The 19,819-nt window shown below is 40.1% G+C and overlaps 1 protein-coding gene across 1 annotated transcript in view; it reads left to right on the top strand.

The window, feature by feature from the left end:
* Nucleotides 1-19,819, top strand: part of CDYL (chromodomain Y like) — a 246,996-nt gene that overhangs the window by 182,525 nt on the left and 44,652 nt on the right. The window lies entirely within an intron of this gene.

Raw genomic sequence — 19,819 nt, forward strand, 5'->3', positions numbered from 1 at the left:
CTCTCGAGGGTCTTGCAGCGATTGCCAAGACACTGACAAGCTGGGCCACTGAGAGCAGCCATAACTACTAGCCCCGCCCTGTTGATCCCGTGGGACCCGCCCTGCCCAAGCCCTGCAGGGAGGCTTTTGCTGGATAGCCTCAGGCAGAGGCTAGATTATCACCTCCCTAGAGATCCAGGAGCCAGTGTACCCAGAGGTCAGAGTGAGACCATCCAGTTTGCAGCTCCGTGGAACCATAAAGGACATACTCAGGGCAGACTCAGTGAGCACCAAAGCCCCACTGAAGCAAGTCTTGCCCTGGAGGGGTGTCTCCAGCACAAAATTTCTCCCACTGCAGACACAGCTGATTCTCACAGCCAATTGGCCTAGAGGTCAATTCCTCCCAGTGATACATACAACAATCAAGGCTTAACTACAACAAGACTGTGCACAAAGACCACAGGGGGTGCACCAAGAGTGTCCTCCTCAGGTAATTGGGGAGGCTGAACCACTGGGCCCTAGAGGACACTTAGCACAGAATACTACTTTATCAACACCGGGAAGCATAAAAAATGCGGAGACAAAGAAAAAGGACACAAATGACAGAAATGGAGGAAAGCAAACTACTGGATATAGAGTTCAAAACCACACTTTTAAGGTTTTTCAAGAACTTTCTAGAAACTGTCAATAAACTTAATGAGACCTACAAGAAATCTAATGAGACCCTCGAGGTTGTGATAAAGGACCAACTAGAAATTAAGCATACACTGACTGAAATAAAGAATATTATACAGACTCCCAACAGCAGACTAGAGGATCACAAGAATCAAGTCAACAATTTGAAATACGAAGAAGCAAAAAACACCCAACCGGAAAAGCAAAATGAAAAAAGAATCCAAAAATACAAAGATAGTGTAAGGAGCCTCTGGTACAGCTTCAAGCGTACCAACATCCGAATTATAGGGGTGCCAGAAGAAGAGAGAGAGCAAGATATTCAAATTGGGTTTTGAAGAAATAATGACAGAAAACTTCCCCCACCTGGTGAAAGAAATAGACTTACAGGTCCAGGAAGCGCAGAGAACCCCAAACAAAAGGAATCCAAAAAGGACCACACCAAGACACATCAGAATTAAAATGCCAAGAGCAAAAGACAAAGAGAGAATCTTAAAAGCAGCAAGAGAAAAACAGTCAGTTACCTACAAGGGAGTACCCATACGACTGTCAGCTGATTTCTCAACAGAAACTTTGCAGGCCAGAAGGGAGTGGCAAGAAATATTCAAAGTGATGAATGCCAAGAATCTACAACCAAGATTACTTTATCCAGCAAAGCTATCATTCAGAATTGAAGGTCAGATAAAGAGCTTCACAGATAAGGAAAAGCTAAAGGAGTTCATCACCACCACGCCAGTATTATATGAAATGCTGAAAGGTATCCTTTAAGAAGAGGAAGAAGAAGAAAAAGGTAAAGATACAAATTATCAACAGCAAATACACATCTATCAACAAGTGAATCTGAAAATCAAGTAAATAATCTGATGAACAGAATGAACTTGTGAATATAATAGAATCAGGGGCATAGAAAGGGAGTAGACTGACTATTCTTGGGGGGGAAAGGGGTGAGGGCGATGCGGGAAGAGACTGGACAAAAATCGTGCACCTATGGATGAGGACAGTGGGTGGGGAGTGAGGGAGGAGGGTGGGCGTGGGGACTGGGTGGAGGGGAGTTATGGGGGGAAAGAAGAGGAACAAATGTAATAATCTGAACAATAAAGATTTAATTAATAAAAAAAATACTTAAGCTTCGATAATGTTAGGTTGCAGTCCTTTGATTATAAATCTAGTACCATTACAAAGACCCATTTACTATTAGGATTTCACAGTAGAATGATGATTGCACCCACTTTCTTTCTTTTTTTTTTTTTTTAATATATTTTATTGATTTCTTACAGAGAGGAAGGGAGAGAGAGAGTTAGAAACATCGATGAGAGAGAAACATCGATCAGCTGCCTCCTGCACATCCCCCACTGGGGATGTGCCCGCAACCCAGGCACATGCCCCTGACCGGAATCGAACCTGGGACCTTTCAGTCCGCAGGCCGACGCTCTATCCACTGAGCCAAACCGGTTTTGGCTGCACCCACTTTCAATTTTAATTTGTGACACGGCATTCTTGAAGGAGTAATACTATTAAGAAATTCAATGGGAAAATTTCTTTTCCTCATCATCTGTTGAATCAGTGGAATCATCACTCAAATATGTGTGAAAATCTCCATCGAGTATATCGAAAATTTCTTCATTTAAGTTTTGAATGTGCTCATTTTTTGGACAAAGAATCACAAGTTTTGATATATTTTTAATATTATCTATAGATACAGTATTTCCAAAGGTAGCTTTAATAATAGATGCATTACAGATCAATGTACCGGGGATTTCAATAATATCCATTCCTAAATGAAAGCTGCTATCAAGTTTGCCATCTCCAAATTTTACTAACCATTCACTGTAAGCAGAATCCTCTGATCTCATATTTGTTTTAAGAGACAACTTTCTGAAACATCCCCAAACATTACAGTAGTTTAAACTCGTTTGTACTATGGCCTATCACATAGCATGAGGTACAATATTGAGGCATTGCTGAAAATCCCCTCTGAGAAGGAGAACTTTCCCACCAAATGCAACATTCATATTCATAATTTCTCTTAGTAATCTGTCTATGGCATTTAGAGCATGATTGGATGCCATGGTGCATTCATCAATAATAAGTTGGGCCTTTTTAATTGTTTAGCAACTTCACTCTTTATATCGCATCTAGAAATTAAAGTTTCATTTAATGGAATTGGTAATTTATATTGGGAATGAAAGGTTCTTCCACTGGGAAGTAAATATGCAGCAATTCCTGTAGGTGCTGTGGATAAAACAGTACCATCACGACATCTAATATAATGTATTAAAACTTTATTATAAAGATATGTTTTTCCACTACCACCTGGACCATCCAAGAAAAAGCATTTGGGGTGTACAGTTTGATCTTCAATGGCTGAAATTATAGTCTGAAAGGCTGCCAACTCTTCATCATTCAGAGAATTTATCAAAACCTCTGCCTGTTGTTGCTCGTACAATTCATCCAATGTAGTTATATTCGTTAATAAACGATAGTCCAGAAGTTTGAAATGCGAACATTTCATTCTATGCAATGTGAATACTTCTTGAATTTCAAGGGCATGCATTTCACAGTTCACACAGGCACCTTCTCTTCGGTGTAATTTCCAACAAAAATCTTCAATAAAATGAGATTTATTCTCATCCCATAATTTGTCTGCATCAGAAGGACATCCAAATACACATATATGTGCAAAAAGTTTCTGTAATTGTTTGGGCATATTAAGGCTGATCGCATCATCAATCATATCTTTCCAGATAGTGTCGTCGATTAATAATCCTTGATGTTTTGCAGCTTCATGAAATGTATCATAAACTACACCTCCTACAGTTTGCAGATCAGCAAAACTTATTGTACCTTTTACATGCAGAAGCAAAAGTCTAAGGTCGTATCGGTCTGGTTCTCTAAAGCTCACAGTGAACAGTCTACCTAATACTTTATTCCCACACTTTTGGCGTTTTCTCCACAAAAAAATTATTAAACACATATTATTGTGGAATCTCCCAATAATTATAATTACACACGTTGGAATCTTCTCTATTCAATAAGAACCAAGCCATCGAAGTCGAGCTATGCCTTTTAGCCCTGTCTATAACTTCAGCAAAATCATCAGTACAAAAATACAAATTCTGTTCATGTGGCAAATGAACAGCTAAAGTTGTGATTGCATGAGATTGGTTATGCATTCGCATTGCAAAGCGTCTCCAAACAGCTTCAGAAGTGCCCACATACCTGGAGTCAATGAAGTCCTGTACTTGGTCATGATTGATAATATTTTTTTCAGAAATTTGAATATTTGCACAATCATGCCCTTTATAGATGTAGTTAAATATTTGACACTTAGTCGATGTGCAGACTTCAACATTTATATGACAGTTATACTTAAGGCACAAATACAGCATATAAGGGACAATCCAAGTGTTATCAACAACTTTATTTCCATTAGATATGGTGCTACCAGATCTTCATTTGTATTTGGGATATCCATCAATATTTCCAATGGTTGCATTTTGAAATTCTTTCAGATATCCCTTTGAACATTTTCCATACATGGACTATTTGGATTTTGCATTCCACATGGTCCATGTACCATATTTGATTTTACAATTTGAAAAAGTTGAGGACACTGGTCTTCATCCGGAATTTCTGCCTTAACTATACGGTCAATGTCATCTTCTGTTCATAATTTGGATTCACTATCTAATATCAATAATATGTGAGCGTGAGGCAGTCCACGTTTTGCCAGTGTTTTAAATTGTTTATAATATCTGCCCATTTTGGGTTGCACGTCATGGTTATGAATAAATTGGGCTTGCCATACTTCATTACAATTGCCATAGCATCTGATATCGCTGCTGCATATTTCTGGGACTACCCTCAAAAGACGATGGAAGTGTTATCATTTTGCCAATAGGCACATTGTCATTTTCAGATTTAGATGTGAGATAATCCATTAAACCACTATATTTTTCAACTCTCAGTTTAGATTGGTTTGCTTTAATGAAATGTATCTAATTGGCTTCCATTTTCGAATATGAATTGACATAATGAGTTAATTTTCCTGAATTTAAAATAGGATTGAATGTGTCCTGGACCAAGAGATGAAATCTATAACACTGCATTTGTGTGACTCGTCCTTACATTTCATCTAGTATTATTGTCAATTACACTGTCGTCTCTGAGTCTTAATGCAATATCTGTTCCCAGCCTTTTTCACCATGTGGAAAAAGAATAGGATATGTCATTGCATCTAATGTAGAAAACAGAATACTGATTTGTTTCATTTTAGTGGCATTCAGAATATTGGGATCTGGTTTACAATGAATGAGCAAGTCCCTTTGAAAAGGAGGTTCTCCATCTTCTTTTCTGAATATGATGGCAACTGCAGTTACACAGGGATAATTATATCTACCCAGATCACTGTTATGATTGTATTTAATTGCCATTGTTACTTCCGTAGGAGCAATACCTTTTGCTGCTGCTTCAGATTGGGTTTCCTTTTCTACCTCATGTAACATTTTGCATGATTTTGTTAATTCATTTATTTCATGCATGAGGTTGTTGATGTTGATCATGAGTCTTTCTGAGCAACCTTGGTTTTCTGGCATTGCTAATCTTTTACTCATCACTTCAGCTGTATCTAAAATACAGAGTTGAGCAAACTTCTGAGAAACACCATCGGAAGGATGTAAAATTCCATTCCAGTATGGTGATAAACTTGTCCATGTATTCTAAAACAGTATGGCCCATATCCTGATGGTGATGCAATATCTGCACCCATTGAAGCAAAAGAACTATTTATCGAATGAATATTTTTCATGAAATTTTTACTGTAAGAATCTTCATCTATCATTAATTTTTTTAAATATGCCAGGTATTCTGGAAAATGTATATCATTTGGACACACTTTACCTTTGCTACAACATCGAGTAAATTTTCCATCAGATGGTTTTTCATCGGAGAAATTTAGTGATAGGCACTAACTGTGTTTTATAATTGCATCCTCATTTACTTCATTTTAGCTGTGAAGGCAGTTCCTACCAGTGTTGGTAGTACTTGTTGATGGCTGTTCTTCAGACATATTCTGTCGACAATGATGCTTTCTTTTGGCTGCAGAGGTACTTTGTGCCAATAGTTGGTCTTCAGACATTTTCTGTTGACAACACCACTTTCTTTCGGCTGCAGAGGTACATTGTGCCAATAGTTGGTCTTTAGACATTTTCTGTTGATGATGCCAGCGGGGGCAGAGACTGCGCAGAATCAGGCTCCCTCCTCCCTCCTGTCAGGGTCGGGGGGCGGGGCATATGGGGGAGAGGGGCCTATCAAGGCTTTCCTTCCCCCAGCAGCTGGCCTTGCTGCTGCCACTGCTTGCCATCTGTGTGGCGCCCCGCCCCCCACCCCACCACCTCCCTCCTCCACCCAGCCACTGGTCGCCTCCCTTGCGGGCGACAGGCATGGGGTGCAATCCCTGGGCTGGCCTGGGCCTCCCTCTGTGGGGCGATCAATCGCAGGGCCCCCAGATCGATGTTCCGCAGGGGGAGGCGCTGCTCACCGGCCGCAGCGCTGCCAGTCGGGTAGCCTGGGCCTCCCACTTTGAGGCGATCGATCGCAGGTCTCCACGATCGATCACCACACACAGGGAGGCCCTGCTCACCTGGCCGGGGCTCCATGATTGATCGCAGCACAGTGGGAGGCCCTGCCCACCCAGCTGGGCCTCCCGACCCTCGACCAATAGCATCGCACCGGCCTTGGCTGGCCTGGTGCCAGTGCGTGTTATATCTTGTTTGCCCCGAAGGTCGTCTGGAAGGTTGTCCGTACTGTCATTCTGCTGTTCAGTTGATTGGTCAATTTGCATATTACACTTTTATTATTATAGATAGATAGGGGTCCCGGAGTGCAAGAGGGCACTCTGCAAAGTTGCTGTCGTACAGGGTGTGGAATGCAAACACAAGTGTACAGTAAACCAGATTCAGGGCTGACAGTACCATAGCAACAACATAACCCACGGCTGAAGGTGGAATCGTGCAGCCCAGTGAGGATCGGGCTTCCTCCTCTCTGGTTCCAGGGTGCATCTCCTGAGAACTGCCATTGCCAAGTCACTGCAGCTTGGCAACTCCTTCATTGAGCGTCTGCCCCTGGTGGTCAGTGCGCGTCATATGTGTCAGACAGTGGGCCGATCACTTAGCCTTTTATATATATAGATATAGATAGCTGTGAGGTAGCTACTATTATGATCTCTATTTGTTGATGAGAAAGGTTAAACAACCTGCTCAAGGACAAGTTCGGATTTGGATTTAATTTGGACTTCTCTGATGATTGGTGACATTGAGCATCTTTTCATATTTCTATTGGCTGATTAGTGGCAGAGATAAGAAAGAATTTGAGACAGCCTAACTAAAGAGCTTGAGCTGTACGGCTTCAGATGAGGGTGAATATTTAAAATCCTCACCTGCTCTTGAAATGGCCTCAGCTGAAATAGCTGGGGTGACTCTGTTTTTTCCTCCTTCAGCAGGCTAACTGATCATATTCTCTTAGCAATGGCAAAGATACAAGAGAGGACGCTCCTGTTCAAAGCCCATTTCAGAGCTCTGTTTCCAGATTCAAGGGCTGTGGCAGTCAGCCAATCCACAATGGGAGAAAAACTGTTGTAGGTCCACTTATTCACTGTCCCAGGGATATCAGACATCCTTATTTTCAACCATTAGAGTAGAACTACCTAACTAGTGATGGTCCCAATTCGTAACTTTTCTTTGTATTCATACCCTTTTGCCATGATTCTGTCACTATTTTGCTTGTTAGTTCATTTTCCTCATTAGATTCCACGTGAGTGAAATCATAGGGTTCTTTACTTGTCTTTCTCTGACTGGCTTATTTCATTTAGCATATGCTCTCCAGGGCCATCCATGTTGTCACAGAAGGTAAGATTTCCTTCTTTTTTGCAGCCGAGTAGTATTCCATTGTGTAAATGTACCACCAGTTGTTTATCCACACATTTACTGATGGACACATGGGCTGCTTCCAAATACTGGCTCGTGTAAAAAAAAAAAAAAATGTTGCTATAAACACAGAGGTGCATATATTCTTTCAGATTAATGTTTTGGGTTTCTTTGGATATAGTCCCAGAAGTAGAATTGCTGGGTCATAAGTCAGTTCCATTTTCTTTTAATTTTGATCTTACTGATTTCAGAGAGGAAGGGAGAGGGAGAGAGAGAGAGAAACATCAATGATGAGAATCATGGATCGGCTGCCTCCTGCATGCCCCCCACTGGGGATCGAACCTGGGACCCCCCAGTCTGCAGGCCAGTACTCCATCCCCTGAGCCAAACTGGCCACGGCCATTTTTAAGTTTTTTATTGGCCATCTGTATATCCTCTTTGGAGAAGTATCTAATCAGGTCCTTAGCCAGTGGTTTAGTTGGATTGTTGTTGTTTTTATGTTGATTTTTGTAAGTTCTTTATAAATTTTGGATAATAAACTCTTATCAGATGTGTGATTGGCAAGTATGTTCTCCCATTCTGTAGATTACCTTTTCATTCTGTTGATGATTTCCTTTGTGCAAAAGCCTTTTAGTTTGATATAGTCCCATTTATTTATTTTTTCTTTTGTTTCTCTTATCAGAGGGAGATATAGCAGAAAAAATACTGCTATGAGAAATGTCCCAGATTTTATTGCCTGTCTTTCTACTGGGATTTTATGGTTTCAAATCTAAAACTTAAGTCTTTAACTCATTTTGAGCTTTTGTGTATGGTGTAAGAAGGTGGTCTAGTTTTATTTTTTTGCTAACACCATTTATTTCATAAACTATACCCCATTGTATGTTTTTGCCTCCTTTGTCAAATATTCATAAACCATAAAGATGTGGATTTATTTCTAGGCTCTCTGTTCTGTTCCGTTGATCTGTATGTCTGTTTTTATGCAGTACTATGCTGTTTTGATTAATATGGCTTTGTAGTATAGCTTGCTATCAGGTAGCATGATTCCTCTAACTTTGTTCTTCATTCTCAAGATCACTTGCTATTTGGGATTTTTGTGGTTTCATATATATTTTTGAAATATTCTAGTTCTGTGAAATATGCCATTGGTATCTTTTTTTTTTAATATATTTTATTGATTTTTCACAGAGAGGAAGGGAGAGAGATAGAGAGCCAGAAACATCGATGAGAGAGAAACATCGATCAGCTGCCTCCTGCACATCTCCTACTGGGGATGTGCCCGCAACCCAGGTACATGCCCTTGACCGGAATCGAACCTGGGACCCTTCAGTCCGCAGGCCAATGCTCTATCCACTGAGCCTAACCGGTTTCGGCTCCATTGGTATCTTGATAGGAATTGCATTGAATCTATAGATTGCTTTAGATAATATGAACATTTTAATTATGTTAATTTTTCCACTTCTTTGAATCTTCTTCAATTTCTTTCTTCAACATCTTAGAATTTGCTGAGTAGTCTTTTACGTCCTTGCTTAAATTTACTCCTAGGTGTTTTTTTAAAACAGTTGTAAATGGGATTGTTTTCTTAGTTTCCCTTTCTGATAGTTCATTATTGGTGTATAGATATGCAACTGACTTCTGAATATTTATTTTGTATTCTGCTACTTTACAGAAATCATCAGTGCTAGTAGTTTTTTCAGGGAATCTGTAAGGTTCTCTATATAGTAAGTATCATGCCATGTGCAAATGACATTTTTACTTCTTCCTTTCCAATTTGGATGTCTTTTATTTCTTCTTATTTGATTGCTGTGGCTAGAACTTCCAAGTACTATGTTGAGTAAGAGTAGTGAAAGCTGACTTGGCCGGTGTGGCTCAGTGGTTGAACATCAACCCAGAAACCAAGAGGTCACAATTGTATTCCCTCCCAGTCAGGGCACATGCCCAGGTTTCGGGCTTGATCCCCAGTAGTTTGTTTCTCATCAGTGTTTCTCTCTACCCATTTTCCTTCCTTCCCCTCTTTCTAAAAATCAATAAAAACATTTCTTTTTAACAAAAGAGTATTGAAAGCTGTCATACCTGTCTTGTTCCTGATAGTTTTTGCCCATTAAATATGATGTTGCCTGTGGATTGTCATATATGTTGAAGTACATTCCCTCTATTCCCACTTTGCTGAGAGTTTTTATTATAAATTGGTGCTGAATTTTATCAGATGCCTTTTCTGCATCTATTGGTATGAGCATATGGTTTTTATCCTTCATTTTGTTCATGTGGTATATTACATTTATTGGTTTGCAGATATTGTACCAATCTTGCATCCCCAGAATAAGTCCCGCTTGATCATGATGTATTGCTGGATCCAGTTTACTAATATTTTGTTAAGGATTTTAGCATCATCAGGGATATTGGCCTATAATTTTCTTCCTTAGTAGTACTACCTTTATCTGGTTTTGGAATTAGGATAATATGGGCCTCTTAAATGAGCTTGGGCATTATGGGGCATGGCTACAGTATTTTGGACAGGTTCAAGCCTTGGACTAAAAGAGAGGGCACAGTCCTCTCGTGGCCACGTGCAAGTCCCACCTTGGAGGGCAGAGCCTTCCCAGCACAATTGTAGCCCACAGCTATAGCTGTAAGCTTGAACCTGTGGTCCAAACACGTGGCCCCACGTGCCTGAGTGATGTGGGCTTGATATAGTTCAGGTGCATGTAGTTGAGTAGGACCGAAACCCACGAGAATGCTGTAAACATCTTGAATGATCATACCCTTACTTTGCCTCGTGGCATCTGCTGTAAAATAAAGACACGGCTTGTGGGCGCTGGCGCTGTTCATCAGAGGGGCAGCGTCCCACCGAGACCCTGCTTTCATTCTCTTGTCTGTCTTTTCTAAGCCTTTCATCGCCCCCACTCAGGATCACTGAGCCAGGCTGAGCTGGCATGAGTATGCCATGGCCGTGCGGCTCCCCCCAGGGCGTCTTCCCTCCTCTTGAATTTTTCTGCATAGTTTGAGGAGGATAGGTATTAGTTCTTCTTTGAATATTTGGTAAAATTCACCTCTGAAGCCATCCAGACCAGGACCTTTGTTGGGAGTTTTTTAATTACTATTTCAGCTTCACTAGTTGTAATGTATTCAGGGTCTCTGATTCAGTTTTGGAAAATTATCTGTTTCTAAGAATATATAATCTTGTCCAGCTTGTGCAATTTGTTGGCATATAGTTGTTTATAATGTTTTCTTACAATCCTTAGGATTTCTTTGTTGTCAGTTGTTACTTCTCTTTCATTTCTGATGTTTTTGTTGTTTTTTTACTTGGGTCCTCTCTTATTCTTGATGACTGTGGTTAAAGGTTTGTCAATCTTGTTTATCTTTTCAAAGAACCAGCTGTTGGCTTCATTGATCTTTTGTATTGTTGTTTTAGACTCTTCATTTATTTCTCCTCTGATCTTTATTATTTCCTTCCTTCTGCTCACTTTGGCTTTGTTTGATCTTCTTTTTCCAGTTCCTTTAAGTATTAAGTTAGATTGTTTGTTTGAGATTTTTCTTCTTTCCTGAGAGAGGCCTGTAATGCTATGAATTTCCCTCTTATGACTGCTTTTGTCATGTTCCATAGATTTGGGGCTGTTGGTGTTCTCATTTCCATTTTGTTTCAAGGTATCTTGATTTTTTTCCCTTGATCTCATTGTTTACCTGTTTATTGGAAAACAGAACTTTTAAGATAATGTAGCAATTCTGAAAATCATATTCCTCCCCTCCCCCGGGTTTGTTGTTATTTCTGGCTTCCATATTTGACTGTTCCTGAAAGTTTTTGTGCCTTTGCTGAAATGCCCTGTCTGTTTATGCAAGTTGTCCACCTTTTCTTGTAGGTCCTTTTATATGTATCATAGTTATTTTAATATTTCTATATGATTATACCATTATCTGAGCCTGGGTTTTTTTAAATTTGTTTGTTTGCTTTGTTTCTTGATAATGAGTTGTATTATTTTCTTGATCTCTGTGTATTTCTTAATTTTTGTTTGAATGCTGGTTATCTTATATGAAACAAGAGAGACTGAGATAAATAATATTTATTCATAGAAAAGGGTATGGTTCTTCTTAAGCAGCTAGTTGGGGGATTGAGTCCTTTTAGTCAGGAGTTGAGCTGGATTTGGATTTTTTTTTACTGAGATTGCTAGAGGGTTTTTCCTCAATGTTTGTGCTCTACCATCAGCTTTCAGCTGTCTCTGTAGGCCTGTGTCATCCTCCGCCCATGGTCTTGCCCCACCCCAGGAAGTAGACTGCTGTTTTTTTCCCACTCATTTCTTGATAGGCTAGGGTAGGAAGGTGGGAGGGAGAGTGGGATCAGGCCAGTTATTTGTTCTAGTCCCATCTCTGTTTTAGGCTCTCTGTGTCTGAGTCTTATAGATGGGGCTTTATCAGTTATTCGTTCTCCTGCCTAAGGGATAAAAGGGTTTTTCCCCTCCTACACACTCTTCTTCCCTCTGTTCGAATGGTTCAGTGGAGTTTGCTGCCCTTCTCCCAAAGGCCTGAGAGAAAGGTCAGATTAGGTGGGTGGGCCTTCATACTTTTCCCATGGAAGTGGCAGACCCCCTACTCCATGCCTGAGTTGTTGAGTAAGTTTGTGACTGATCTCCTGCCTTGTCCATCCCGTCTTTCTTATGAGTGAGCTTTTATATGTCATGCTAGCTCACACTCAGCCATTAGCAGTTCTTTAGAATTTTAGCTGATCCCTTCTTACTAATTTTTAGAGGCCCTACCTTCTACTATACTCTGCCATAGATGAGACAGCCTGTATTCCCCAGCCTTTCCTTGAATTTCAGGTTATTTGGTTGCCTTGCAACCTCAGCTCTTTGAGGAGTTCAAGAAAAGTTGTCATTTATAGGTTGTCTAGCTCTTTAACCAGTTTTTTAGCTGTGGACAGGTCTGTTCTTAATTCTGAATAATTAATCTGTGTTCCCTGTTTAATTTTCATTTGCAATAAAACACAGCGTTTATAGAATTGATGTGTAACTAGAGTAGGTTTCGTAGAACCAGGTCCACAGATGGTGTCATCATGGTGAGCCAGATCTGGGTGTGGTTTGGCCTTTGCACCACCAGCCTCATGGCCTACAAAACTTCTCTAGAGGTTAACTCATGCTCAAGTATGAAGTATTTTACTACAGCAATAAAAGCCTGGCAGCTGAACCACGGCATTCATAGTGTGAGAAAAGGGTGAAGAGAGTACATTGGCCTTGTAGCGAGAGATTAGGAAATGAATCAATAGTTGAGAGTGGGCGAGAGTGTGTGACTTTGCCAGCTTTTTACTCAGTGTGCTCTACATGTAAGTTTGTGTCTAAGAACACATGGCTCACTGTTCTCTGTGCCAGCCTGGACTTCTCATCTATACCTTTCTGTGTCATTAAACATAATTACACACAGTCTGAATTACAGCACAGTCTTAACTGTGAAACACACTGCAAGGAACTTCCTTTTATGATTACTTCTCTAAGATAAATTCGTAGATTTAAATACATCAAAAGTTTTTGGTTTTGTTTATTGTTTTGATATAAATTGTCAAATTACCCTCCAGAAAAAACATTTACTACTTTTCTCCCTTGAAAGTGTACACAGTTTGTATGGACTGATGTTTGGAGTTTATGTTTTAGAGGTAAGATAGTTGTGTGTGTTTCTTTTAATATTAGAACAATTAGCTTGATTACTTCAAACTTCCAATATGTGGAATTTAATTTTAAATATCTGTTGAGAAAATAAACATGTTCATAGTGACTATCTTCATGGTACAAACTACATACTTCTACTCATCTGTTAGGAGATGATACTTCATAGCAATTTTTTTTAACTTTTAAGATATTCTTTATATAAAATCTATGTTCCTGTGAATAAATTTTCATTAGTCATGAGATGAAGAAAACCTTGACGGAAAAGAACTAAAAGTAAAGACTGAGAGATATCACAAACTAAATGCCCGGTCCACAAAATTCATACACGGGTAGGGTCCCAAGGCCTGGCTGGCAATCAGGGCTGATCAGGGCCTTCTGGCTGCTGGCCAGGGCCTTCCTTCGTTCTGCACTGCCCCCTGGTGGTCAGCACACATCATAGCAAGCAATAGAACTACTCATCTCCCAGACTCCTGCGGGGACACTTTGCATATTAGCCTTTTATATATATATATAGATAGATAGATAGATACTTAGAACAGTCCCTGAAAGTTCATCATGGGTTAAATTTTGACCTTGTTCACATTGCCTGAAAACTAATTGAAAAGCCAACCACAGGATGACTAGAAGGGTGGGTGAGGAGATCTAGATGGCAGTTTCTGCTCCCTAGGCCTGCCTCTTCCCCCTTTTAGTAATTCTGACCTTTCACCTTTAGCAGGGTAGTTCATTACAAACAGCTGAGCTCTGTGAGGACAGAGGCATATCTCAATTCCTCATAGCCTGTTTCTTTTTTTTTTTTTTAAATATATTTTATTGATTTTCTACAGAGAGGAAGGGAGAGAGAGAGTTAGAAACATCGATGAGAGAGAAACATCGATCAGCTGCCTCCTGCACATCCCCCACTGGGGATGTGCCCTTGACCGGAATCGAACCTGCGACCCTTCAGTCCGCAGGCCGACGCTCTATCCACTGAGCCAAACCGGCTTTGGCGAGCCCGTTTCTTTTTAACATGAAATCATATTTTCATTTTTTTATGGTGCTTCATAAATCCAAGGAAGTTTGGTATTTCTTCATTTATTGGGCAAGCCCTCTGAATCAAGGTTCAGTCACCTGCAGGGCCAGCACCACCTCTCCAACAGACTGGTCTCAGAGGCCGAGGAGCCAAGGAATGCCCCCAGCCACCAGAGCACCTCTGCTTTGATCAGCTTTGTTTTTTATTCCCATTTTGTTTGGGGGTTGGGCGGGGTAGCTCTGCATATGGTGAAGTATTAGGAAAATCATTGATTTTATGTACTTGGGGATTCTCTTGAATTGTAGTCTGCCATGTTGTGTATTGTTCTTCCCTTTATCGTTTTTGTTTTTCATTCCTTCTGGTTTTGGGGTGGGTGAGTGGCTGTGTGTTTGGTCTCTTGTTTTTTTTCGAAGACCTTCAGGGAAAGACTTCCCTTGAGTCTTAGAAATACCAAGTCATCTTCTTAAGTAATAGGTTTGTTTTCATATTGGAATGTTTAAAAATGGAGGTTCCAGCCTTGCTTTGGCCTCTATAAACCCCAGAAATAAGTGTTCTATGCTTTTAGCAGCTAATTACAGGACTAACTTTTTTCCTGTGGGTACTGTCACCCCTAGCTCATCTTGTTGAAGATTAGTTGTGCTTTCAGCAAGCTTTGCCTTTGTAGTTTTAATGGTCTCTGAGTTCCTCAGGTTCCAATACATACACTGATGTGTAGCTACATATCTAGGGAGTCATTATAATAGCATTTGAGAACATAGTTACAATTAATGTATGTGTTATTCTAGTTTAAACTATTTCTAATTTAAAGATGAGATGAAGGATGGAAAGGAGAACTGCTTTAAAATGATAGCTTATATAAAGAAGTTAATAATATTGTCTCTGTTTGAATACTCAAGACACTGACTGAAGTGGTAACACTTAAAAAATATTAAAAGTATAGATGGCAGGTTTTCATTCTTGGCCTGTTGCTGTTGACATTGCAAATAGAAGTAGATCTTACTGTGAATATTAGCAGATACCTTGAATCTATCCTTACTCTTGGTAATAAAGTACTTTCAGAGGAGGTATTTGAACTCTTGCCCTCTGTGAGGTATCTCTGTTCTTGGAGCAATAAATGAAGATTTTTACATTAATTTTATTTGGAGTAGATGTTTGGTTATACTCCTCATCTATCTAACCAAGACAGTATCTTCCTTTAATGTCTAGGATTTGAAATTAATGGGCATGCACTATTAAAATTAGCCTGTTCAAATAATACACTTCACTTTTAAGGACCTCAGTTTCCTCGGTGTTCTTGATTCTAAAGTGTCGATGGCTGAGAGTTTTGTAATTGCATTATTGCCATAAGTGTTGAAGAACTGAATAAAGATGGGTGTTTACATTCCCTTGGTCAACTAAGGACTTTGTCACTTTTCTAGATTTAAGAGTCCAAATCCCTTTAGGGATGAATGCTCTCTGAGAAACTCAGCACAACTCACAGTGAAGATTAAAACTGACAGAGGGTTCTTCTACATATAACCTTGCTGTCAAGTACTGGCCTTTATACCACGAAACTTGAAAACATGGGCAAGGACACTTGGTTGTCTCTAGTTGTACCCTCAACTGATGTAGATGTTTGCATACTTTACAGTCACGTTGCTAATTGGAGTGTGTTTATTCCAAAGAACAGATATCTCCAAGCTATTTTTATTCTCCTACTGCCAAACTCTCTGTCTTTTAAAGCAAGGCTAGTGCTCAGAATCAGAAGCACAAGCTTAATTAGACCTGGATCATACCCTCCGAGAAGCATATGAGCTTTATGCGTACGTTGAAATGCAAGATCGGCAAGGAGGAAGCTATTTCTGGCCATAAAAAGAGAAACAAATAATGTATTTTACTGGGGTTTTGTCTCTGGGCTAAGAGCCTCAGAATTGGCCATGATCTTTGTGGAATTTATTTTTTATTATTTTAACCCCTTTGTAACATTTGAAGGATTTTACATCTTTGACTCCTCTGCTTCCCCATCATAGAGAAACCAAATAAATTTAGCAAGAAAATGAGAGTAATCACAGTCCATCCAGTCCATGATCTTCTCTGGGAATTTGATTATAACTAGTAATTAAGTGCATTCTAGCTAATTTATGAAAATACTAAATATAACTTCAAAAAACTAAACACCATATGTATCCCTTCTATGTCAACAAATACGGATATTTTATCTAATCTATAAAATTACCAATTGTACTTCTGGGTACAAAGAAATGAAAGTAGGGACTCAGGTATTTATACACTCATGTTCATAGTTCATAGCAGCATTATTCACAATAGCCATTATTCACGATTGATGGATGAATGGATAAACAAAATGTGTATATATCCAATGGAATATTACTCAGCTTTAGAAAAGAATGGCATTCTAACACGTGCTTTAGCATGGATGAACCTTGAAGACATGCTAAGTGAAAAATTTACTCAAAAAAATGGCAAATAGCATATAATTCTACTTACATAAGATACATAGAACACTCAAATTCATAGGCACAAAAAGTAGAATTATGGTTTCCACAAAAATAGAGAGTAATTGCAAGTGAGCTCCTGACCTACTGGAGAGAGGCTCACATAGGGCTATAGTGTTTGTGTCTGCACTAGACCTAAAGAGAGTCAGTGTGTCTTGTAGACAAACTAAATGAACTCTGGGGCAAGACCAGACCTGGAGCTACTACACTGTAATTTTTCTGAAGGACAGTCCACAGATGTCCTCTAGAGACAGGACACTGCTTTCAGGTCTCCTGGGTGCGGTACACCTGTCCGCAGTTGAGAGTGCTGCAGGAAAAGAGCCTTGCGTGGCAGAGCTGATGTGCCCCAGTAGCTCTACAGCTGAACAATATTCCTTTGTATATATTCAGTACTAGGTATAAAAGCAAGAGTGGTTAAAGCGAAATGTCAAAGCAAGTTTATTAACATGTCAGTTTTTAAATTGTACATGTGGTTTGTTTGTTTGTTTGTTTAATAATCGCACTAACATGATAACATCCCAGAAAAAATGGTGGCTGTCTATCCTGTTGTAGATAAATGTAAGTTACGGCTCTAAGATGGATAGATACAAATATAGAAATTGGAGATGGATATGTTGGGGGTTTTTTAATGTATTTTTGTTGATTTTAGAGAGGAAAGGAGAGGGAGAGAGATAGAAACATCAATGATGAGAGAGAACCATTGATCGGCTGCCTCCTGCACGCCCCCAACTGGGGATCGAGCCCGCAACCTAGGCATGTGCCCTTGACTGGAATCAAACCCGGGACCCTTCAGTCCACAGGCCAACACTTTATCGACTGAGCCAAACCAGCAAGGGCGAGATGGATGTATTTTAAACACAGTGAGGAAGCATTTACATATACACGTAGGGTTTTTCTTTTTTAAAAAATCTTTATTGTTCAGATTATTACAGTTGTTCCTCTTTTTCTCCCCCCCCATAGCTCCCCTCCACCCGGTTCCCACCCCACCCCGGCCCTTACCCACCCTCCACTGTCCTCGTCCATAGGTGTACGATTTTTGTCCAGTCTCTTCCGCATCCCTCACACCCCTTCCCCCCGAGAATTGTCAGTCCACTCCCTGTCTATGCCCCTGATTCTGTTCTATTCACCAGTTTATTCTGTTCATCAGATTTTTTATTCACTTGATTTTTCGATTTACTTGTTGATAGATATGTATTTGTTGTCACTTTGTTATTCATAATTTTTATCTTTACCTTTTTCTTCTTCCTCTTAAAGAAAACCCTTCAGCATTTCATTTAATACTGGTTTGGCGGTGATGAACTCCTTTAGCTTTTCCTTATCTGTGAAGCTCTTTATCTGACCTTCAATTCTAAATGATAGCTTTGCTGGGTAGAGTAATCTTGGTTATAGGTTCTTGCTATTCATCACTTTGAATATTTCTTGCCACTCTCTTCTGGCTTGCATAGTTTCTCCCTGTATGAGTCTGGGTCCCCAGATTCTCACCTGGAACTGGAGTTCAGAGCAGTCGGGAGCTTGTACCTCCCTCCGGATTGAAAAAGACAACAGCGTACCCAGCTGCCTAGCCCCTTTCGCAAGAACCTCCGTACCTCCACACTTCCACACCTCTGCACCTCCTACCAGACTCAATGCGCTTTTCTCTTTCCTCCTAGTTGTAGAATTTCCACTCAGCCAGCCTTCCCATGGCTCTGGATGATATTCATTTTGTCTTTTAGTTGTAGTTTTAATGTGGTTGTGTGTTCAGCAAGTTCAGGTGTTTACCTATGCCGCCATCTTGGTTGTCCTCCACGTAGGGTATTTCTTCCCAAACTTTCTCTCTGCAGGGTGAGAAATACTAGTGGTGACTACTAACCCATCCCTCTGCCCAGGTTACTAGACTCTGCCCTCCCTCTGGATTGAGACAAAAGTAACATGAAGACTCTTTGGAGCCTACAACATTTAACAAGTGATTAGATATGTGTTGGGAGTTATAACAGCCCTTGATTTTTTATTTTTTTCTGTTTTTTGTGTTGTTGTTTTTTAATATATATTTTATTGATTTTTTTACAGAGAGGAAGGGAGAGGGATAGAGAGTTAGAAACATCAATGAGAGAGAAGCATCGACCAGCTGCCTCACGCACACCCCCTACTGGGGATGTGCCTGCAACCAAGGTACATGCCCTTGACCAGAATCGAACCTGGGACCCCTCAGTCCCCAGGCCGACACTCTATCCAGTGGGCCAAACTGGCTAGGGCTGTTTTTTTCTGTTTTAAACTGGCTTAGTACACATGTTTACCCCCTGGATCTTTCATATTTTTAGGCTGATTTTTCCAGTTGTTACAGGCAAGTAGGTGAACTGTTGGTTCTCTTTCTCTATTGTCCCAGCATTAAGTTCATATATTTTTTAACATTTTATTTTTAACTTACTATAACCTGTAAAAGGCTGATTTAAGGCTGTTGTTTCCCATCCTGTTTTTTTGAAATAATAAACCTTCATTTGGGTCTCCTGAATATATACTGAGTGGCCATATTATTATGACCACCTGACATTTGTAGGCAGATTAGCTATAATTTCATGCTGAGGTTGCTAGAGGGCCAGACCATTATAAATAGGGAAGCAGGTTGTTTACCACAGCAGTATAAGTGATTTTTTTCTGAAGATATGGGTAAACAACGTGATTTAACAGCCTTTGAACGTGGGATATATTTGAATGTGAGTGGCCAGATTATTATGACCACCTGACATTTGTAGGCAGAGTAGCCGTACACTGCATTGTATGGGATATGGAAACCGAAGGCCTGTTCGAACACCTTTGCTGTCTGCAGTTACCAAGATCAAAACGTCTCCAATTCACACAGGAACACAAGGATTGGACAGTCGAGCATTGGAAAAAAAGTCATGTGATCCGATGAGTCACATTTCCAGTTGCATCATGCAGATGGCAGAGTGAGAATTTGGTGGAAAAAGCATGAAAAGCATGCACCCCACATGCATGGGTACAACCCTTCAAGCTGGTAGGGGCAGTGTTATGGTTTGGGGCATGTTTTTCTGGCATGATTTGGACCCTTTAATTCATGTGGAACAACATCTGAATAGCACAACATACCTAAGTATCATT

The sequence above is a fragment of the Myotis nattereri genome, assembly GCF_964212035.1.
Source record: "Myotis nattereri genome assembly, chromosome: 3".
Classification (NCBI taxonomy): Eukaryota; Metazoa; Chordata; class Mammalia; order Chiroptera; family Vespertilionidae; genus Myotis; species Myotis nattereri.